Consider the following 24,875-nt stretch of genomic DNA (forward strand, 5'->3'; position numbering starts at 1 on the left):
GTCATGATGTAATACAGTGTAATGGATAGTAAATGATATGTAAAACATAATTTTCAACAGCCACACAGAGCAAATTATGCTTGGGTTTGATGGTAACATGGGTCAGGCCTCAAGCAGACCTCTATTTCTTGGAAATATTTTTTCCTTGAAACATATGGCTTCTAACTTATGTGATTAATAAAAATCCTTCAAGATGATTTCATTCTGTGCTAGACAAGAAGGGGTATAAAACATTTATATTTTAAACCAATCACAAACTACACATAAATTCTGATTTAAAATAGAAGCTGACTTTTTAACTGAGAGCATCACATCTCTGAAGGACAAACTATATTCCTATATATTTTAGTTTCAGGTTTCAGATATCAATGTTTACAAAGTACTTTTTTTTTGTTTCATCTGAACATGTGGCTTAGAAAGATATTTGAGAAAATGATTAAGTATGCCTTACTCAAAATTATTTACTCGCTATTTTAATCATTAGATGGTAAACACAATGTTTTATTTACTCACAAGGGATACAGTATTAGGATACTGAGATCAAGCAGACCACTACTGATTCTTCCCATTCCTTCTTATAAACGAGTTTCTTCAGCATTAACCACGTTTTATCTAGATGTTTTAGCCCATTTATAAATACATAATTGAGTAATGCATTCCTAGTAATCATTTTATGATATATGCAAAAATTCTGAGATCTTAAATGTAACTTCCCTTTGATTTTCCTATTTTCAAAAAGGCCTAACTGCTCTTAGAGTGTGATCAAGGGTTTCCTGAAGACCAAGGGGGGAAAAGGTAGCCATTTGGGAGAAACACTCACTCTAGGAAGGAGGGTGCTGTCTGCATTTAATGTAAATACAACTTTCATTCTCTTTAATTAAAATAGAAAAGAAACAGAAAAATCTTCGGCATTCCAAACATTAAAAACAAAAAACAAAGTTTCTTCTCAGTATGGCAGTTGATTGCACAAAACCACTTTGTGTGTAGAGATGGTCCTTCCACCAATTATTTTGAGCATCATGCTATTTTCATTTAGAAAGGTCACAGGAGTTCTTTGCTCGAACCAATGTTATTTTCCTAATAAGCTCACCATGCTAAGTGATCCAACAGAATCGCTCAGTATGTTAATAAGGAAAGTAAATGGCATTACTTGACAGAAGTGTTCGATGGTGGTTCATTCCAAGAGATTAATTTCTCAGTACTTGTCTAGCGCCACATATACACTAGTAAATATCAAATGTAGCATCCTTCTCATCAAGTTCTGTGGTTTGCTCTTTTGTGTTAGTATTTGGAAACAAAATGTATCACTCCATCTGTTAGTAATCATAATGATGAAATTATGTCCTACCATAACAGAAGCAAATCCAAGGTATTAGAGAGCCACGCTCTTTTCAAATGCTGCTATACGATGGTTATTTCCATATTCTATTCTGGAGTCATTATTCTTCCAAGCCTCCTGCTCTCTTTCATTGAGTTAGTGGTCAATTCATTACCTGAGGGATGCACTTTTTTTTTTTTCTGGTGGGCACCGAGGATGAGTACAATAGATTCACCCTCTCCTTAAAGATGCCATAGCCTCAAATGCCCTGTTCACTCCAGCGGCATTTACAGAGATTCCCAGCAAAACAAAGGGTCACACTGTGGTATCTACTTATCTAGCCAGAGCGCCTTTCAGATGGGACCATTCACGCAGCAGCTATTCTCGTTCCCACCTTCCAAAAGAGTCTGAGGCAAATTTTCCATTGTTTCCTATGGTTATTAAACTGTTGGCTCGTAATGACGTTATGAATATAAAACTTGCTATTGTTTCGGCACAATGTTTTATGCATGATATTTTAAGGACTGTACAAAATACAACATGAAAATTCTCAAGTGAAAACTAATAGCATTATGGCTCATTACATTCTATATTGTCGTCGTCTGAACTGTGAGTAACTATGCTGCCATCCTGTCAACTCACTCTAAAAGATCTGCTGTAATGTTTCACACAATACCATTTATTTCACAGACAGAACGACATCAAAGTGTTCCAGCTTGGAAGCATATTGTAAATGTTTAAATATGTTATCACACAGCCACCTGAGAACTACCTGTACCAAAAACTTAATCCTCAACACCACAAGTTCTGCTATTAGTAATAGCTGTGATCAAACAAAACAACAACAACAACAACAACAACAACACCACACTGAGCATTTTGATACCATCTACCCACATTATTATTACCTTCCTTAATTTTCTTAGAGGCAGGATTTCAAAGATTCTCCAAAGAAATTGGGAGAAGATGACAGAAACCTTTATCTAAAAATCCTTACGTTTTTACAGTGAAAGGACTCACAAATAAATGAGAGCAGGCGGCCCCAGAGAGGACTTGGTCCACTTTAGCCTGGGGTGTCCTTAAAGCCATTATATAATCCTATCATACAATATTCCAAAGCCCTTTGCTGCCATCATTTTATCACCTTTACACCATCCCTCCCACCGAAGCTTTGTTCGTAACTGATGGATCATCTGCCACTGATGGCTTGTTCTGAATTTAATTCTATTGTGCAGTACATATTCAATTAAGACCCATGCTGGGGCAGGACTCTCTTGACTTTTCCAAGTGCTTATTAAATAGCCAAGATGTTGTATAAGGAACAAGTGGCAAATTAACAAACACGTATGAGGCTTTGACTAGCAGCCAGAATAATACCAGGTTGAATTGATTATCATATTAAATATATGCAAAAGGAGAAAATAAAGTACCTGCTATTATATGGACAAGTCTTATTTAAATATACATGTTTGAAGATAAGCAGTTTCAAAGGAATTATTGTACACTCATGAGCATATGGTACTACACTGAGCATGTTTTAAAACTGTGCTTAAAACAACATGATTTGTGTTGGTAAATATTTTTTTAAGTACACTTTATTTTCTACAGTTGTTTTAGGTTCACAGAAAAATTGAGAAGAACATACAGAGATTTTCCATATACTCCTTCTCCCCACATATTCACAGCCTACCAGCTATCAACATCCCATACTAGAGGTGTACATCTGTTACAGTGGATAAACCTACATGGTTACATGATCATCCACAGTCCACAGTTTACATTAGGGTTCATTCCTGGGGTTGTACAGTCCATGGATTTTTACAAGAGTATAATGAGATATATCCATCATTGCAATATCATAGATTAGTTTCACTGCCCTAAAAATCCTCTGTGCTCCACATATTCATCCCTCCCTTCAAACCGTGGCAACCAGTGATTCTTTATGGTTTGCACAGTTTTGCCTTGTTCAGAATGTCATATTGTTGGAACCATACACTATACAGCTTTTTCAGATTGGCTTCTTTCTCTTAGGAATATGCATTTAAGTTTCCTTCACGTCTTTTTATGGCCTAAAAGCTCATTTCTTTTTAGTGATGAGCAATATTCCCATGGTGTGGATGGACCACAGTTTATTGATCTATTAACCTACCAAAGGACAACATGGCTGCCTAAAGTTTTGGCGATTGTGAACAAAGCTGCTATAAACATTTGTAGGCGGTTTATCCTGAGGACAAGTGTTCAACTTATTTGGATAAACATCATGGAGCACAATTGCTGGCTGGAATGGTACGATTTTTTTTTTAATGAGTATGCTTTGTTTATTAAGAAACCAGCCAACTATCTTCCAAAGTAGCTGTTCTGTTTTTTATGCCCACCGGTAAGGAAGAATTCCTACTGTTCCACATCCTTACCCGTACCCGATGTTATTACTTTGGGTTTGGCCATATTCTTATTAAAGGTTGTATTTGGCAAATAATTTTTTGAAAACATTCAGTTAATCCAGGTTTACCTGTATTAACTCAAATTCCTGCAAAATTGTTAAATACTTTTAAATTTGGATACTAAACTTTTTGATAGAGAAGACAAAGACAAAACAGAAACCTTTATTGTTAATTTTAGTATGTCAGAACAATATGCATACGCTGCCCCCTAAAACATAATGAACTGGTTTATCTCTTACGAATGTATTAGTAGTATATTTCTGTGGGTTTTAATTTTAATTTTGTGAAGTTAATGAATACCAGTTGATTAAATAGAAAGCATTGAAACTCCCTAATTGAGATGGCATGACGATTTATGCCTTAACGCATATTACCTGTTTAAAATATAGAGCAGTGATAGAGAAAATATAAAAACAGGAAAAAAAACCCCACATAGTAACACCGCAGGGCTTAGACACGAGCTTGGCACTGCCATGGATCAGATGCCGAAGCTGCCATCCTAAAAGGTGCTTTTCCCCCAACTGACAGTATGCCTGCATTTAGGCTCCTTCAGTAAGAGTCCACATTCGAGAGAAGAACCAGAATTAAGATCACTGCTTGAAGTCACAGGTTAAAGTACAGGTCTAGCCAGTAATCATTCTTGAAAGGACAAATTACTGAAAAATGTTGCTGACCTGCTGCCTGAGGTCCTATCTTTATAGGAAACTATTAAACTAGACATAGAGGAAGAAAAAAAAAAAGACACACCACAATGCCAGAAAGAAACCCAAATAATCTGACTTGAGCACTGAATCCTCAAGAACTTTAATTATGATCACAAAGCAGACATCCCAATGTGCACAGTACAATATCAACATCTGGACTGCTGTTCCAGGGAATACATAAGGACACCAGTAAAGTTAGGGAGGAATAAAGGGAGGAATAAAAAGGGGAAAAGAAGCAATTAAAACAATGGCAAAAAAAAAAAAAAGCCCATCTCTTAACCAAATGCAAGCCTAGAAGAGGCAGAAATTCATACCAGCACCAGCACCATGAGTGAGCCATGGATTCAGGGGAGATAACTATCCTGGCAGAGTGTCTGCAAAACAATTTAAAAAGATAGGTTGACAATTTTCAGTAGTAAAATTAAAAGAGAAAATCAAAAGAAAAGTAATCTAGAGTTATAAAATAAAAGCAGGGGTGAAAGGGCACTACATAATTTGGTATCTGTGAGAAAAAACTGACTCTGATACTGGAAATGACAAATGGAGTAAATGAATCCATTTTAAAACAATTAAACATCATAGAATAGCTAGATTGCACAGAAGATAAAATTAGTGAATGAGAATTATAATAATAAAGAACTCCTTGAGAACACAACCCAGGGAAGCAAATTAACTTAAAAACAGAGGATTCAGGGGTGCTTGGGTAGTTCAGTCAGTTCAGCGCCTTTCTCTTGATTTCTGCTCAGGTCATGATCTTGCAGTTCCTGAGATAGAGCCCCAGGCTGGGCTCTGTGTTACAGGACAGAGCCTGTTTCGGATTCTCTCTTCCCCTCTCTCTCTGCTCCTCCCCCCCCTGTAAATAAATACACAAACTTTAAAAAAAATGGAAATTCAAAGGACATGGAAGATAGACATTAATATCCAACACTAAGAACTCCTAAAGAAGGGACTCGTGTGGAACTACAGAAAAGCAAGATTTACAAATAATGCCTGGTAATTTTACATAACTGAAGACAGACAGGAATACTCAGTTCTAAGTGCAAATATGAATACCGAGGAGGAAAAAGATAAATTTACACCCAGATATATTGTAGCAAAACTACAGAACACCGTGCTAAAGAAACGCAGCTGACGACTTACATTAGTAAAAAGCAGGTATTATATCTTAAGGAAATGACTATCAGACTGCAGAAGATATAATCACCTGTGACCTTGTGGATGAAAATGAGAACAGAAAATAGTAAGCTCAAAAGAGTAACAAGAAAAAATGTGCTGACCTACAATTTGCACCACAACTATTATTCACAACATTTTCAAAGACTAAGAAAATTATTACCTGCACATATTCTTTGAAGGAATTTCTGAAAGATATATTTCAGCAAGATGGATGCAAAGTGAACCCAGAGCTTTAATGCATTTTTATTAATGTTAAGAGCAAGCAATGTCATAAGGCAAAATCACAATTAAAAAAACAAATTTAAGGGGCCCTGGGTGGCTGAGTTGGTTGAACATCAGACTTCAGCTTAGAAGTCATGATCTTGCAGTTCATGAGTTTGAGCCCTGCTTTGGGCTCACTGCTGTCAGTCTGTTAGTGCAGACCCCACTTTGGAACACCGGTCCACCTCTCTCTCTGCCCCTCTCATGTTTACGCTGTCTCTCAAAAAATAAATAAACCATTGAAACAAAGGTAACATACCACTTTTCTCAAATTAACTTAATACAATCCCAGAAAATATATCAACACTTTTTTTAAATGGGGCTTTTATGTACTTTGCCTGTAATTCACATGCACTCAGATGACTAAAGTTATCTAAGAAAACTGTGAAAAACAAGGTAGGGTAGTCTGCCTTACCCCATGTCAAGGCTAGTTACACATCTACAGTGATAGAGGTGTCCACTGTTGACACAGAAAATGGCGAATGAAGAAAATAACAGAAAAAGATACCCAGGATATATTAAGCTTGATCTACAATACAGATAGTACTACAGATATGTAAATAGGGAAAAGAAGACCTTTTAAAATTATGTTAGGACAACTTTTTTCAATTAAAAAAAAAAAGAACTATGGACAAAAAGTAATTAAGAGTGGAGCAACTAGGTGGCCCAGTCAAAAGTCCAACTTGGGCTCAGGTCATGATCTCATGGTTTGTGAGTTCCAGCCCTGCATCAGGCTCTGTGCTGACAGCTCAGAGCTTAGAGCATGCTTCAGATTCAGTGCCTCCCTCTCTCTCTGTCCCTCCTCTGCTCTCTCTTTCAAAAATAAACATTAAAAATATAAAAATAAAAATAAATTTTAAAAAGTAAGAGTGATTTCCACATTAAGATATCTAAAAGTGGAAGAGTACAACTTTAATCTTTTAAAAGAATACATAGAAGGAAATAACTACAATTGAAACAGTGGCAGAAAACAAAAACAGATTAATTCAAAGAAGAGCAAATACAAGGGCCAATGAATACAAAAGATCTAGTATCTTGTTTTCTACAGATTCTTTTTAATTTTGCTTTTTGAGAGAGATAGAGACACAGAAACAGAGACAGAGACAGAGACAGAGTGCAAGTGAGGGAGGGGCAGAGAGAGACAGGGAGACACAGAATCCAAAACAGGTTCCAGGCCCTGAGCTGTCAGCACAGAGCCTGATGGGGGCTTGAACCCACCAACTGTGAGATCATGACCTGAACTGAAATCAGAGGCATAACCGACTGAGCCACCCAGGTGCCCTTATGGATTTATTGTTTTCCTTTGTTCCTAATTAGATTTTAATTTATATATCTTCTTTAGCCCTTTAAGCAAATGGTTAGACTTCAGGGCACCATTCATAGTACTATTAATCTGTAGTACTAATCAGACATTTATAAAGAGATGAATATAGGGGCGCCTGGGTGGCTCAGTCTATTGAGCGTGATTGAGCGTCTGACTTCAGCTCAGGTCATGATCTCACGGTCCATGCGTTTGAGCCCCGCGTCGGGCTCTGTGCTGACAGCCCAGAGCCTGGAGCCTGTTTCAGATTCTGTGTCTCCCTCTCTCTCTGCCCCTCCCCTGTTCATGCTCTGTCTCTGTCTCAAAAATAAATAAACGTTAAAAAAAATTTTTTTTTAAAAATAAAGAGATGAATATAGTCCCATGTTCACGTGGCCCTGGGGCCAGACTCTGGGTCTCCTTGCAGCATCCGGGGCAGCTTCAGGGCAGAGCACTGACTGCAGGAGCAAGAGTCCTGGCAGGACAGGCATCTACAAAGTTTCTTCTCCTCTATCAGTTTTAGTTCAAAGTAGTGCAGCCAAAAATGTAATGAAAGGAGGCGTTATGCTTCCAGAAAAATCTCAAGAAAAAGTACTAAGCAAGAGTAGTAGCTTGTGGACAGGCTCTACAGGAAAGGGTGGAGAGATTCAACCATCTAGTGTGAAAGCCGGAGATCAAGTTCCTTTCCCTCCTCTCCTCTATGGAGGCACCAAACTAGTTCTAGATGACAAGGATTATTTCCTATTTAGAGATGGTGACATTCTCAGAAAGTATGCGGACTGAAATACATTATTACTGATATGGCATCGGGTGAAGCTGCCCATTCTAGTCAAACTCTGGAATCATTCATCATGTAAATAATTTCCATGTCTTTTTTTTATGATAAGCTAATGGTATCTAAACGAATGATATCCAATGTCTCTAAAATTGAGCTTTAGCATACTGATATAATCATCACCAAAGAAAAACGTATACATGAAAAAAAGATGAATATGAAACCAAGTGATAGAGTATCAGCACAGTAGTAATAATAGTAACATGATCTTATAAGAAGTTGTTGACAAAGTTAAATTTAATTTATACCCCCCAAAGTACTAAGAATGGTATCAATATGTACCTCTGGTAAACAGGGATTTCCAAGAAATGGAAACTGACTTATCAAGTACTTACAACTTAAAACTATAGTAAAGTCCTAATTTTCTTTCATTTGACAACTTGGACAAACGTTTGAGATGAAAAGTGTGTAAAGAAAATTTGATCCTGAAAATGGTCTCTCAAGTCTAATCTACCAAGTGAAAAACTTATACTAAAATATATTCGACTGTCTTCTACACAAGTACCTTGCCTCTAATGAGTCAAAGAACATCAGTATTTAGCAAATTTTTGAAGAAACCATGAACATTTTACAGTCCTTGGCTTGCATATATATAAATGTTGAACAAATTGCCAAACATACAGGTTTCCCTCCCCCAACCACCCGGTAGAAATATACCATTCGGCCCATGGATAAGGTCCCACCCCTGACAGAGAAGTCTAAAAACAAGAACTACCAGAAGTTTGACAGGAAGTGAGGCTTATGCCTTTTAAGGGGCAGATGATGTATGTGATGCTAGAGTAACAGTCACCTCAGGACAGCAGGTCATGAGTTAGGAAGGATGGCATTTTAAGACCTGCAGGGTAAGTGGTAGTTCATGAGCAAATTAATCCAGTTCGTTATTTCCTTATTTACATATTTTTCAATTTTTACTGCCTATGGTAAAGATGTACTTAAAAATTTTGAGCAGGACATAATTGTGATCACACACAATATTAAGGGACAAGGTAGGTCCTTGTTACTCTATCGTTAGAGTGTTCAACCCTCAAACAGTAAAATATACCTAAGAACAGGGGCACCTGGGTGGCTCAGTCAGTTAAGTATCCAACTTCGGCTTTGGTCATGATCTCAGGGTTCGTGGTTCGAGTGGTGCGTTGGGCTGTGTGTTGGCAGTGCAGAACCTGGAGCCTGATTCACATTCTGTGTTTGTCTCTCTCTGCCCCTCCCCTACTCGTATGTGCACATGCTCTCTCTCAAAAATACATAAATAAACATAAAAATATTTTAAAAAATAAAATATACCAAAGAACAAAGTAAAATCAATGGAATCATATTCAAAGGTGAGAGTTCTATTCTGTTCTTCCAGGTAGAATATTTCCCTTCATTGTGAATGTTGAACATACACATTTTAGTAAAGATAAAGAAAATTTATTTATGCATCAGTTAAAGAACATCCGCAAAGTAATCAATTTTCAAATAAACTGGCACTAAAAGAAAGAAGGAGCAAACTATATATTTTTTATGGTCAGAGGTTGTAAGACAGGCAGCACACTGGCAGTATGGGTTTGGTTTTCTAGTACAGAAAATTAATGTTACTTTGAAAAAATATATAATGCACCCTATTAAAACTTATGCATACATTATGTAAACACAGGAGCATGTGGTCACAGACAACTAGAAAAGTAAGAAGGGCAACCATGAAATACCAACAAATTATGCAGAAAATAGAAGGGAAATGATGCTTGGTAAGGACAACACATTCTCAGTGTGACAACCACGATGGTATACCCAGTTCAGACTGTCTACTCATTTCATATATCAGTGGCCTCTGAGGCTTAGGAATCCTATAGGCTCGGCCTAGAGATTTTCTATTTTCCCCAGAGAATCTATCTTACACTGGGCAAGTCTACTTATATACCTACTGTTTTTCTGATTCTTGCCTACATACTTACTGTCACAGGTACAGATGAATTCAATCCACCTTGGGGCTCACACTGGGAACCTGGAAGGATTTGTAAGCATGCTTCAAAAGACACCATTATAGAAAAATAAATTATAATACTCACCAGGGGCCAGCAAACTACTACTTTTTATTCTTTGCTATAACAGAAAATAAAACCAACACGTGTTGTTTCATAACCCACTTATGAATTTATCTCCATAAAGCTTCTGAGAATTTAAGTTAATTATTCTTACTTCTTCATTTTGCATTTTAGTTGAAATCCCAGGGCCCTTCAGCAAAAGAGGATCAAATAAGTGATCGTTAATTTAAAGAAAAATTCCACATCAACACAGCTACACTAAATTCTAATATCTCATTTGAAGCCTCAGTTTTGCCAAATGTAAATTCATGACATAAAATAACTTAAAATACCAACATAGGTCCAAAACAACAACTAAATCTCTCAATGTTTATATCAAACATTCTAGGATATCTAATGAAAACTCTTTTAAAGTTCTAAGATTCCATATTGATGGAATTCTTACTTAAAACTCCTGAACTTACTATAAGCTTAACCAGCAAAATCGCTTTTAGTTAACATATAATAAAACTAAAAAATGGTATTGACAAGTCTTTGCAGTAGCAAATACTAGTGCTTTATAAGCAACTGAATTAGCCACTTTTTTTTTTCCCACAGATAGAAATACCCTTGACATTATAGGTTTTTCCTTGAGAGCATTTTTCCTTGAGAGGAAACAGCACAAGAAGAAGGAGTAAGAAGAAACAAGTTGTCAAGCACAAAAAGTGTCCTACTACAGAGAACATGTGCCAGGCTAATATTATAGAATAACTATTATCATTATTCATGAAAATATTTTTTTTCTTTTTATTTTTTTACTGAACTATAGTCCATGCACAACGTTACATTAGTTGCAAGTATACAGCATAGTAGCTCAACAACTATACTTTATACTGTGCTCTCCTCAAGTGGAGCTCCCATCTGTCACCATGCAACGCTATGACAATACTATTGACTATATTTCTTATGTTGTGCCTTTTATTCCCATGATTTACTCATTCCATAACTGGAAACCTGTACTTCTCACTTCTCTATACCCGTTTTGCCCACCCCAATCTCCAACCCCTCCCCTCTAGCAACCATCAGTTTGTTCTCCGTATTTATGGGTTTGTTTTCTGCTTTTTTAAAAAAATGTTTATTTATTTATTTTGAGAAATAGAGCATACAACCACACGAGAGCAGGGGAAGGACCAAGAGAGAACGCTAAGGTGGCTCCAAGCTATCCCGCGGAGGCTGACATGGGGCTTGATCCCACGAACCGGGAGATCATGAACTGAGCTGAAATCAAGAGTCCAACATTTCCCAGATGCCGGTTTCTGTGTCTTGTTCATTTATTTATTTATTTTAGATTCCAAACATAAGTGAAATCATATAGTATTTGTCTTTCTCTTATTTGACTTAGCATCATATCCTTTAGCTCCATCCATGTTGTCATCACAAATGGCAAGATCTCATCCTTTTTTACAGCTGAGCTGTCACAGTTTTGATTCAGGTGGAGTTCATGGTTAGAAATTATATGGGGCTGATATAATAGAGTGTGTATGTGTTTAGTGGTGGACTTTATTTTAATACCTTTATAAATGACTTTAGTTTATACAATCATCAAGGGTGTGATAGGGGTCTTTAATTGTTTGGTTATACTTTACTGCATTTTATGAGTGGAATTACATGGTTTAGTGGTATTTGCAAACTTGGAGGTTCGCAAAGGTCTGAAGACATATACCTTGGGACTGCTGAGAGTTTGTTTTTCATACATGTATAAATGAGCTGCCTCCGAATGATTTTCTTTGTTAGAGTTTTATAATTATCACCAAAATGGATAGGAGCTACAGGTTATTTAAGGGATTATGCTTTTTCTATCATGCCCTGTTCAACATTGTATTTGGTGTGTATCTCTAGGGTGATAATGCTTATGTTTTATCTTTTGCTTTTTTAATTCATGTTTTCTGGTTTTTGTTTTTTTTCAGACATCATTAGCAGGTGTTCAGAGAAAAAAAAGATTATTGTACAAGGTTTTCAAATAGCGAGCAACAGTCAATGGTCTACTTTTTTTTTTTTTTAAGCCCAACCTGGCCTTTGAGGGACAAAGTGGTAGATCTGAGCAAATTAAGGCTCAGAGTTTATCCTTCAGCAAGACAACACGATACAAAATTGAGAAAGAATGACAACACCACACCACTCTACCAACAGACACAAGCAGAGGAGAATCACCAGGGCTGAGGAGAGGAAGTGCACACTGTATCCAGATTTTCTGCCCAACCTCATCTGAATTGCCCCAGTGGGTCCTCCTGCGTGGAAGCAATTACAATCAACTCCCTCCCAATAGAGGGAGAGTGCACAGACTCCGACACAGTGGTGAGGTTTAAAAAACAAAGCCTGAGCTTAGACACCCGGAAAGAAAGTGAACATCAGCAGAAGGCTGCTTGTACTCAACTAGAAAAATTTCTAACACATTCCAAGAGTATCTAATAATACGGTCGATAAGTGGTCTTCAGAAAAAGAGTAAATACAAGCAAAAAGTAAGGGAAAGATATATAAACAACAGTAATTCCAATGGGAGCAGCTGAATAAACTATTAGCTTGAACAGAAAGGATCAATATGACACCACTGCACGCTCTTACTACATATATTAGAGCCACAAAAAATGCATGAATGGAATCTTGGCTGCATTTATTTTTTAACCAAAAAAAAACTTGTCGAATTTTTAACCCCTGGACTTAAAAAGCAAAGGACTTTTGCCACCCAAGTGGAGATTTATTTATTACTTTAATATTCCAAAGCATCTTAACAAGGTGTCACTTGTGACAATATTTCAATAATCTACTCTATTCTTAACAATCTAAAAAAGAAACCATAGCAATCACTGTCAGTGAACATTTACTAAATATGAAGTAAATATATAACATTATAGTGAAGGCACTACCAATATTGTTAAGTTATAATTCTAACATTTTCATAGGGTAAAGATATTTTTTTCCTTGTTAATACCAGAAGTACCAAGGCCTTTTCAGAAAACGTAACCTTACTTTATTGCTATTTATTACTATTGCTTATTCAATATTTTACACACAAACACTATTGAAGGTTTAAAGAAGTAAGGGTTCCTATTTTTGCCTAACACTGAAAAAAAAAAAAAAACCTCATGAAATACTGTGAGTAATCACCCATCTCTTTCTCTTTCTCCTATACCTCTCTTTCATAAAGGTGAAATAAGTCATCAACTTATTATTGGGAGTGTTCCAAGGTAGAATTTTTTCAAGAGTCAAGATTGAAACTACACACACTGTGGGGGAGATGACTGCAATTAGTGCCCTATATTAGGATCTCCACTTAGGATAATAGCATTAAAGTGAGAAGCAACACAAGGAAATGATGCAAAATATAATTAGATGTGGAGCCATACATGATTTAGGTATTTGTCTCCACAGTGGTCTAGGGAAAAAGTGAGACCATAATGTGTCAAAAATCATGTCTATGAGTAAAGACAAAAGGAAGAATAGCAAGTGTATACAGTAAAAGATAATCAAAACAATTAGAAGTGATCTTTTTATGACACCATTTAAGGGTTTATCACAGATACTTTCACCAAATTCATTAGCACTAAAGCAAAATACAGTGTTGAGGACAACTCAGATTTATCTTAAGTGGGAATGTGGGGGTAGTAATTAAAGTTGGTTTGAATTCTAAAGGGGTTAGGCTATCTGTGAGTGAGTGTAAAAGTTGGAATTCCTACAAAAGGTAGACAGTGGACTTTAGGAATGCACAAACAAGCAAGGAGAGAGATTGGTGACAAGTTTTGGATACTTGCAGTTTTAGTTCCTTTGAGTATGCCCTTGGAAAATGGACAAATCCAGAAATAATTAAAAACCCATGGACTTTAATCATGATCAGAGTAAAAATTGCCCTGTTCACCAGTGTATCCCTAAGCACAAAGCAAGGTATCTGACACTTTCTAAACATTTCTTTAATGATCAAATGATTGCACATTCTAATCTCCTACCTTTAAGCATTATCCAGAGATGGTAATAAGTAGTAAAAGCAACTGATTGCAATCATCCATTCAATACAGGCTTAACACACACCAGAGTTCTGAGCAACAATGAAACACCAAACAGTGACCCCATTCTGACATGTTTTCAACTTGTCTAAATTAAAGTTCAAATACGATACTTCTAACCTCGGTCAGAATCTCAGAATGATGCATTTTATAAATAGCAGTAGAAAATTTTTAACAAGAAGCATTTATCATGCAAGAAAAAGGACAACACTGCTTCAAGAATAATAATCAGTCATTGGCACATTCTTAATGAGAGGATTTATATCCCATTGTTTCCAGTTTAAATGTCAATGTGCATACATATAAACATTTGGAAAAACAGGTTTCAGTAGATCATTTTATGTAAAGGTCATACAGACCTTGCAAATACTACTGCATCTCTAACTAATCTTATCCATTTCTTGAGTTCAAATATCAAATTATATCCCTTCCACAACCCCGAAATTTCAACTTCTGATAGTGGATCCGAAAAGTTTCACATTCCTCTATTTTTGAGAGCCTGTATAAAGCCATATGCAATTAGCATATATTATACTGCGGTATGCTCTGTCAACATCAGCTCTCTGATCAACGACACACCCTCACTGTTGAATCATCAAAACGCTACAGCAGTATTTTACAACTTCAGTTATGCATAATGTGAAGTAATATGCCTGCCTGCCCTCTGTAAATATGAGAGGCAATTTGTTTAGCTCCACGTTTTATTTTGCTTTCAGGATTACACTACTCACTAACTCCAACAAAAGCAATATAATAAGAAATATTGCCTCATAATACCACAGCTCTGTCCATCAATAGCAAAAATTCTCAATCTTAACACCAGTGCCAGAAGATGAATCTCATTATGCTAATTCAGTGATTGTATATGGATTCACATATTCAAGCATATATGAGAGAATACAAAACAAGCACAAATTAGATAAGCAGTGCGATTACTGAAGTTTTTTTTCAAAGATGTTCAAGAATGTGTGAGAAATCATCCGAAGTAATCTCACCATTAATGAAAGCAATGGAAGCTCAGAATGCATATATATGATTAGCTCAAGGTCGCATAGGTAGTCGGTACATCCTAGAGAATTCTCTGCTCTTGTTTAAGTATTTTTACCATTGTACTTTATATTTATACTGACATTAACTACCAACAATTCAGCACTAAGTGTAACTTGACAACTTCAAAAGGATTTCGTTCAAAGTATTTTGAAAGCTTGTCTTGAGTGGTTAACAGATGAGCTGGGATCCAAGGTGGCCTAAGGGATCAGGGAGTCTGAACTAGATTATATGCATGTGAGATGTATGCTGGAGACTTATGAACAAAAGGAGAGGTGAGAAAAATAGATTTTTGGCAATGTTAATTTGCTGTTAATTTACAGGACAAGGTGGAGAAAACCTCATCTACAGTGAAGTGAAAATTAGAGAACTGGATGTATAGATTCAAGAGGCAAGAGACAGTTTTGTGATTTGAGGTGTTCAAAATAAATGACCCGTCAATAACTGTACAAACACTGAAATTTACCTTTACAATAATTTTTAGGAGTAATCATCACAACTGAGGGCTCACTTAGTACAAATGGTTTCCAACACTAATAGAATCTGCTGTAACTAAAGAGCCCATCACTGAGGTTCCAGATTGTCATGTGTTCTATCAGTACATCTATCCAGGATGATGAGAGGGCTTTGGAACTGTGTCCGAACCTTTATTACAAGGATTCTAAGACTGTTGCCTTAATAACAAAGAAACCAGCATTTCTGGGCAGCATGCTGGACCCTGCCACGGGAAATGAATTCATTACATGAACCCAGGTGACTGATTTTACATAGCCTTGACTCAGCACAGGTCTGTGCTCTCTTACACAATGGAATTGGAGACGAGCATTTGGTTTGTTTTTATTTTCAATGCAAAAGGCAGTCTCCCATCCTATCCTGAATATAAAATTGACGCTATATGGAGCTGTTTGAGTATTGTGGTGTGAATGAAGCCTTGTAAATGCTGTTTTTATATGCATTCAAAAATAGACATTTATTATTCTTTCAAGTATAATTGATACACAGTATTATATTAGTGTTAGGTGTACAACATAGTGACTGGAAATATGTATACCTTGCAAAATTGTTACACACAGTAAGTCTAGTTACCATCTGTCGCCTTCTAAATTTGTTATAATATTAGTGTATATATCATTGACTATATTCCCTGTGCTGTACATTACATCCCCATGACTTATTTCTTTTACAGCTGGAAGTTCTTATTTGTTAATCACCTTCACCCACTGCCCCCTGTCCCTGTCCATACTAATGCCCCTTCCATTCTGGTAATCACTCTGGCAATCTGTTCTCTGTATCCGTGGGTATGGCATTTGTTTTATTTTGCTTGTAAGTTTGTTTTGTAAATTCCACATACAACTGTAATCATGTACTATTTGTCTTTCTCTTATTTCACTTACTGTAATATCCTCAATGCCCATCCCCATTGCCACAAGTGGCAAAATTTTATTCTTTTTTCTGGTTAAGTAATATTCTGTTGTGTGTGCGTGCATGCACACATGAACCTGCACCGTCCCCCTCCCCCTCACCAAACTACATCTTTTTCCATTCATTCACTCATGGATACTTAGGAAGTTTCCTTCTTTTGGCTACTGTGAATAATGCTGCAATAAACATGGTTGTGCACCTATATCTTTGAGATACTCATTACATTTCTTTTAGATACATGCTTAAAGGTACCCTTGGAATACATGGTACCTCTATTTTTAATTTTTTGAGGCACTGCCATAATGTTTTCTACAGTGTCTGCACCAAGTTGAATTCCACTAACATTGCATGAGGGTTCCCTGTCCTCGATATCCTTGCCAACACTTGTCTCATGTTTTGGATAACAGGAATTCTGACAGGTATAAAGACATAGTTCATTGTGATTTGAATGTGCATTTCCACAATGATTACTAATGTTGAACGTCTTTTCATGTACTTATGGGTCATTTGTAAGACTTCTTTGGAAAAATGTCTATTCAGATACTTTGCTCGGTTGTAATCAGATTTTTTTTTGTTATTGTTATGGAGTTGTATGGGTATTTACCCCTTTTCTGGGTATTAATCCCTTGTTTACTTGATCTACTTAATTATGCAGAAACTTTCAGTTTAACGTAATCTCACTTATTTTTGTTTCCCTTCCTTTTGGACTCAAATTCAAAAAAAAACATCAGTAAGACCACCGTCAAGGAGCTTGGCACCTATGTTTTTTCTAGTAGTTTTACAGCTTCGGATATTACATTTAAGCTATAATCCATTTGGGTTGATTTCTGTGTACACTGTAAAGTAATGGTCCACTTATCCCAACGTCATTTATTGAGGAGACTCTCCTTTGCCCATTGTCTAGTCTTGCTTTCTCTGTTATAAATCAATTGTGTAGGTTTATTTCTAGACTATTCTGTTCCACTGATCTACAGGTCTTTTTTTAAGCTAATACCCAATGTTTTCATCACCATACCTTTAGTCTTTCTCAGGATTGTTTTGGCTATTCAGGGTCTTTTGAGGTTCCGTACTATTTTTAAGATTATTTGTCACAGTTCTGTGAAAAATGTTATTTTGATAGGGATTGCATTGAACCTATAGATTGTTTTGAATAGTATGGACATTTTGAGAATATAATGTAATCCATGTAATCCATGAGGATGAAGTATCTTTCAGTTGGTGTCATCTTCCACTTCTTTCAGCATTATTTTATAGTTTTCAGAGCACAGGTATTTCACTTCCTGGTTAAATTTATTCCTAATGATGTTATTCTTTTGATAAAACTGTAAATGGGATTGTTTTATTCATTTCTCTGATAGTTTGTTATTACTGTATAGAAACACAAGGGATTTGCAAATATTAATTTTTTATCCAGAAACTTTAATGAATTCATTTATTAGTTCTAACAGTTTCTTGGTGGAAACTTTAGGGTTTTCTATATAGTACCATGTCATCTGCTAGTAGTGACAGTTGTATTTCTTCCTCTCCAATTTGGATGTTTTTTTTTTGTTTTGTTTTGTTTTTGTTTTTTTTTTTTTGTTTTTTTTTGCCTAAGTGCTATGGCTAGAACATCCAATATCTTGTTGAATAAAAATGGGGACAGTGGGCATTCTTGCTTTGTTCCTGGCTGGTAACATGGGGGGCATCTCCCTACTAGTACCCTGTAGTTACCCCACTATCTCTATGCAGGAGAGGGCAGCCACAGCCCACAGGAACAAAGAAGCCTTTTACTGTGATGAAATCCCTTGTGCTGGTTTTAGGTGGGCACCCAAGAGTTTTCTGGAGTAGGGGATGTCTCAGGCCTGCAGTAACAATGGCATCCCAGATCAGGCTATGTGTTGTAGCATGTTTCCTTTAACTGGTGCCACCACCTGGGTCCATACCTCTCAGCAGAGGAGGGTAGTCGTAGGCCCAGGGAAGGAAGAAGCACTTTCCCCGGCTGCTTATTTTTCACACGTCTCCTGTTCAATATGCTTTACTAGTTATACCTGGCTCATCTGGCATTGTCAGAAGAACTCCGATTCAATCCATGAAAGGAATGAGTGCACCTGGGCCACCCTCTGTTATTAGTTTGGGTATGGGATATGCCAGCTCTGGGTCACCTTCTTTTGTTAGATGAAGGTACCTAGGAGAATTTGCTACTGTTCATTTTCCTCCAGTCCTGGGATCTCAAATTACTTTGCTTTCTTTCTGACCACTTTTCATACATCTCTTTTGATTCCTTCTTGATGTGGCTCTATGGTTTACTATTGTATTTAGCTGGGAAAAGCGGGGACAAAATGAGTCTATGCCATCTAGTCTGAATCAATAGTCTCAATCTTATTTGATTATGTTTTAATATATAATTCGGAAAAAAGTGTTTTTTAAAATACACAGAACCCAAGGGGAAAAAGGACATTAAGACACCCAAAATTGAACTCAATTATTCTTGCTGCAGGCAGGATAGCTGCTGACTGATTAAATTACAAATAAATGACAGTTCTTCAAGTTAACAACTCATAAAGCGTCAACTATACCATGTGATGACTAGAATTATAGTATTTGGTGTTTAAAAAAATTCGGACAAATGTTTCTCCATCCCTTCACTTTCAATCTGCAGGTATCTTCAGGCATATATATGGGTCAGAATTCAAGTTATATTGCAAAGCTGTAGTAATCAAAACAACTTGGTACTGGCAAAAAAAAAGAGACATGAAGATCAATGGAATAGAATAGAAACCCCAGAAATGAACCCACAACTAGACGGTCAATTAATCTTTAACAAAGCAGTAAAGAATATCCAATGTAAAAAAAGTTTCTTCAAATGGTTATGGGAAAACTGGTCACCAATATGAAAGAAGAATGTGAAGAATATGAAGAAGAAAGAAGAATATGAAGAAGAAACTGTCCCACTTTCTGACACCATACAGAAAAATAAATTCAAAATTCATTAACGACTTAAATATGAGACCTAAAACCACAAAAAAATCCTAGAAGAGAACAGAAGCAGTAACTCCTTTCACATCGGCTGTAGCAACTTCTTTCTCATTTTATCTCCTGAGCCAAGGGAAACAAAAGCAAAAACAAACTACTGGGATTTGATCAAAGTAAAAAAGCTTCTGCACAGTGAAGGAAATCATCAACAAAACTAAAAGGCGACCTATGGAATGGGACAAGCTATTTGCAAATGATCTCATAAAGGGTTAGTATCCAAAATATATAAAGAACTTATAAAAGTAAACACCTAAAAAGCAAATAATCCTGTTAAAAAATGGGCAGAAAACATGAAGAAACATCTTTCCAAAGAAGACATACAGGTGACTAACAGACAAATGAAAAGATGCTCAACATCACTGATCATGAGGTAAATGAAAATCAAAATTACACTGAGATATCACCTCACAGCCCCCGAATGGCTAAAATCAACAACACAAGAATCAACAGGTGTTGGCGAAGAGGCGGTGAAAGGGAAACCTTTTGAATAGTTGGTGGGAGGACAAATTGGTGGAGCCAGGGTGGAAAACACTATAGAGGCTTCTGAAAAGGTTAAAAATAAAACTATGCTAGGATCCAGCAAATGCATTTTTAGGTATTTACTAAAAGAATAGAAAAGTACTAGTTCAAAGGGATGTATCTACCCTGATGTTTATAGCAGCATTATCTGCAATAGGGGAATTATGATAGCAGCCCAAGTGTTCAGAGATTCATGAATGGATTAGAAAAAAGCTCTCTCTCTCTCTCTCTCTCTCTCTCTCTCTCTCTCTCTCTCTCTCTCTCTCACACACACACACACACACACACACACACACACACACACACACACTGGAATATTACTCAGCCTTAAAAAAGAATGATTCTTTCCATTTGAAACAATATGTATGGAGCTAGAGAGTGTAATAAGGGAAATACATCAGTCTGAGAAAGACAAATACCCTACAGTTTCACTCATATGTACAATTTAAGAAACAAGACAAATGATCAAAGGGGAAAAAAGACAGAGTCAAACTAAGAAATAGACTCTTAACTGTAGAGAACAAACTGATGGTTACCCTAGGGGAGGTGGGGGAGTGGGTAAAATAGGTGATGTGGACTAAGGAGCGCACTTGCTGTGATGAGCACATGGTGTATCAAAATGTTGAATCACTCCATTGTAAACCTGTAACTAATATTACACTGTATGTTAACCGGAACTTTAAAACGTCAAAACTTTAAGTATTTAGCATTAATGCTAGCAACCTAAAATAATGTCAGCATAAAAATACCTCAGTTCACTAAAATATGTGAAACTTTAACATGTAGACTTATTTTCCTGTTTAATTTCATGAAAATTATGTCAAAACTATGCAAACAAAAAATCCTCATTTCTCTGAAATTGACCAGTATATTACCAGTATATAATATACATAGTGAACGGATATATGTATGTATGTGTGTGTGTGTATGTGTGAATATATATATATATATATATATATATATATATATATATATATTCATTAATCATACACATGTCTAGTTTGAACAAGTTAGGGAGTACAATATACAGTAACCACATTGGCTAGTATTTTAAGTGCTTTAGTCAAGGTCAAGGCTGGCTCCTCTTGAGGAATCCAAATTAGTATGAATATAAAAATACATTATGGGGCGCCTGGGTGGCGCAGTCGGTTAAGCGTCCAACTTCAGCCAGGTCATGATCTCGCGGTCCGTGAGTTCGAGCCCCGCGTCAGGCTCTGGGCTGACGGCTCAGAGCCTGGAGCCTGTTTCCGATTCTGTGTCTCCCTCTCTCTCTGCCCCTCCCCCGTTCATGCTCTGTCTCTGTCCCAAAAATAAATAAATGTTGAAAAAAAAAATTAAAAAAAATACATTAAAACACTCTTTTTTCAAAAATTATAATGTCTTTCTAAAGGACATAACATGCAGTAAGTAATTCATGAATTTTAGAAGGTGTTACCATTCAAAATTGTCCCACACTTAAATGTAGAACAAAACTAAAAACGTTTTAACACAGGGGCACTTCAGTGGCTCAATCAGTTAAGCATCTGACTCTGATTTCAGCTCAGGTCATGATCTCAAGGTCTTGAGATTGAGCCCCCATAAGGTTCTGCACTGAGAGGGTGGAGCCTGCTTGGGATTCTCTCTCCCTCTCTCTGTCCCTCCCCCACTTGTACATGTTCTCACTCTTTCTCTCTCAAACATTTAAAAAAATGTTTTAACATAATTAAAAACAAAGTAATTTCGTTGAACCACTTCTTTTTTATGTTAGGTATTTCCTTCTAAGCTTTTATTAAGGTTTACACAAACTTTCATAATCTTACTGCAACATTGTTATCTACTGTTAATAAGTTCAATTCAGACATTTTTTTTTAAAGCCATTCTCCTCTATCCCTCAAGTCATAGTCCCTTTTAGGTGTCTGTTACTTTGGATTTCTGTCTCATGTCATTGTGTAAGAAATCCAATTCAAAAGAAAAGATTCCCTTCCTTCCTTCCTCCCTTCCTTTTTTTGCCCTAATACTAACACAGGGTATAGCACGTACAAGCTGCCAATAGATTCTTGTTAAATGAATTCATATTTGACAAGAAAGTAAAAATAAAATTATGAGAGAGAAGCAATTCTTCCCTTTGAGAAAATCATAGTTTAAATTCAGTGAGGGGTATTAATGACACTGCATAAATGACTTCCTGTTTCACTGAAGTGTTTAATAAGGTCTTTAAATCAGTACTTCATTGCATCCTGCTCGTCAAAGCAACATTTGGGACTCTTTTTTGTTCCTAATAAAAGATAAATAACAACAGAATTTGGGGTTTTCCTAAGCATCTAAAGGAGAGTTGGCTAAGCTATTCATACATGTCCCTTTATAACTGGGATAATATAGTTTTAGTTTATGATGTCTACAATTTACCCAGGTATATTGTCAATTGCCTTCTTAACTTATAAAGTATATTCTTTAAAAATAAAACCAAATATAAAACCTTAGATGATACAACATAATAAACTAGTCATTTTTATTCACACTCCATTATTAAAATCACAGTTTACAAAGAGTATAAATTACTCCTTACTTTTTGTGTGTTGTAATGCTGGGGAAGGATGAACTTGATAGGTTTCATAACATTATATAGTGATGCATTCTTGTTTCAAAGCTACATCTTTTTTTAAAAATTTTTTTAATGTTTTTATTTATTTTTGAGACAGAGAGAGAGCATGAGCAGGGGAGGGGCAGAGAGAGAGGGAGACACAGATTCTGAAACAGGCTTCAGGCTCTGAGCTGTCAGCATGGAGCCTGATGCGGGGCTTGAACTCATGAATCGCGAGATCATGACCTGAGCCAAAGTCAGACGCTTAAGTGACTGAGCCATCCAGGCGCCCCCAAAGCTACATCTTAAGATGAAGAAAAATATACATGGGCCCTTTAAAACGTATTTTTGTGCATAGATTTTGCAAATTAGAGGATCAAATAACAAAACACAGAATTCTTTATACCAAAAGAGTGTTGGGCATGGAGCACACCAGGCAAGAGAGAGATGTGGGAAGGCCTGACCAGCCCACAATTGTCTCTCTTTTCTGAGAACTGCCACCTTTTCCTTCCAATAAACCCGTAAGCATAGTCCCTCGTGTCATGTTTGTACTGCACAATGATGCCTTCCAGCCACGGCTGGTAGGACCCAAATTATTGATACCTGACTCAAATTGGAACACACAGATGCTCCTCCTGGAGTGTTTTACCTGCATCATCAACTGAGTACGTGTACACTCAGTCATATTCAACAGGACACAATTAGGGGAAAGGCCCATGTTCCAATCATTCCTAGAGCTTGATTATTCAATTTTCCTTGAATTCTACTACCACATAAACCACAAAACACACACACAGCTTGAGTACTGAATTCTAGTTTATTTGCCTATCTATCTCTTGCAAGGAAGATACATTATTAATATTCACAACATGGCTTGAAAAATCAGGTATATCTCAGAAAGAAAACATGATGCTACTTGGGAGACTGAAGTAAAAAAGGAACAAGGGTAGTTTCAATGACATACAGTAAGTACTCCCCCCTTATCCATGGGGTATACATACCGAGACCCCCAGGGATGTTTGAAGCCACGATACTACCAAACTCCATATACACTGTTTTTTTTTTCTGTACATACAAACCTATCATAAAGGTATGTATGTAACTTATAAATCAGCGCAGTGAGGGGTGCCTGAGTGGCTCAGTGCATTATGGGTCTGACTCTTGATTTAGGCTCACATCATGATCTCATGGTTCGTGGGGTTCAAGCCCCTGGTGGGCTCCATGCTGACAGGGCAGAGCCTGCTTTGGATTCTGTCTCTCCCTCTCTCTCCCTCCCCTGCATGTGCAAGTACACACGCTCTCTCTCAAAGTATGTATGTGGATATATATATATACACATAAATATATAAAATATATATATGTAGACAGTAAGAAATTTACAATAACTAATAATAAAATAGACAAATTTTGCTATTCTATATTAGACTGTACTCACCCTTCTTGTTATGATGTGAGATGATAAAATGCCTGTGTGATAAAACGGGAGTGAAATAAATGACAAAGGTACAGTGAAACAGTGTGAGACCGCTACTGACCTTGTGATTATACATCAGAAAGAGGATCATTTGCTTCTGTAATGCTGTTGACTGTGGTAACTGAAACCACAGCAAGCAAAACCACAGATAAAGGGGAGACTACTGTATTATCATGTTGTACATATGATTTTTTTTGAGAATGGGGACATGTCAGTATTGTGTTTTGTATACAACCCTGAAAAGGGATGTATGGGAAGAAACGCTGTATAATGTTCCTACAAGTTATGCTTTTATATCAATAAGAGATTTTGTAAAAATTCTTCTATAGGACACTTTTTACATATGCCTTACAATATTATAGAAGTCATATGTAACTTTATGAATTTAAAAATAAATTACTTGATAAACAAGTTGGATTTACTCAATTTGTTCATTATTTCTTTTGAGAAAGGTAAAAATCAAGGAAGTCCAGAATCATACAAGTATATATGGACACGTATCCAAGAAATCATAATTACTGTGTACTAATGAATTTGGTGTTAATAACTCAATCAAAAAAGAAAACACAGATGTGTTTGAATATAATCTTGCTGCCTCATCTCTAAGTCTCTTCTCCAGTTCTCCTCTTCATAAGTGGCCATCACATATGTATTTCATGCTCATCAATTCAGTTCATTTGTTCTATTTTCCACTCACATTTCTATATCCATAGACAATACATGGGATTGTGTGTCTGTGCGTGACCTT

General features: G+C 36.5%; 1 protein-coding gene and 1 pseudogene across 7 annotated transcripts in view; one reads left to right on the forward strand and one right to left on the reverse strand.

The window, feature by feature from the left end:
- DMD (dystrophin) overlaps positions 1 to 24,875 on the reverse strand; it is a 2,379,610-nt gene that overhangs the window by 2,038,398 nt on the left and 316,337 nt on the right. The window lies entirely within an intron of this gene.
- Positions 7,571 to 7,983, forward strand: LOC101098849 (annotated as a pseudogene).

This window comes from Felis catus, chromosome X (genome assembly GCF_018350175.1).
Source record: "Felis catus isolate Fca126 chromosome X, F.catus_Fca126_mat1.0, whole genome shotgun sequence".
Taxonomy (NCBI): Eukaryota; Metazoa; Chordata; class Mammalia; order Carnivora; family Felidae; genus Felis; species Felis catus.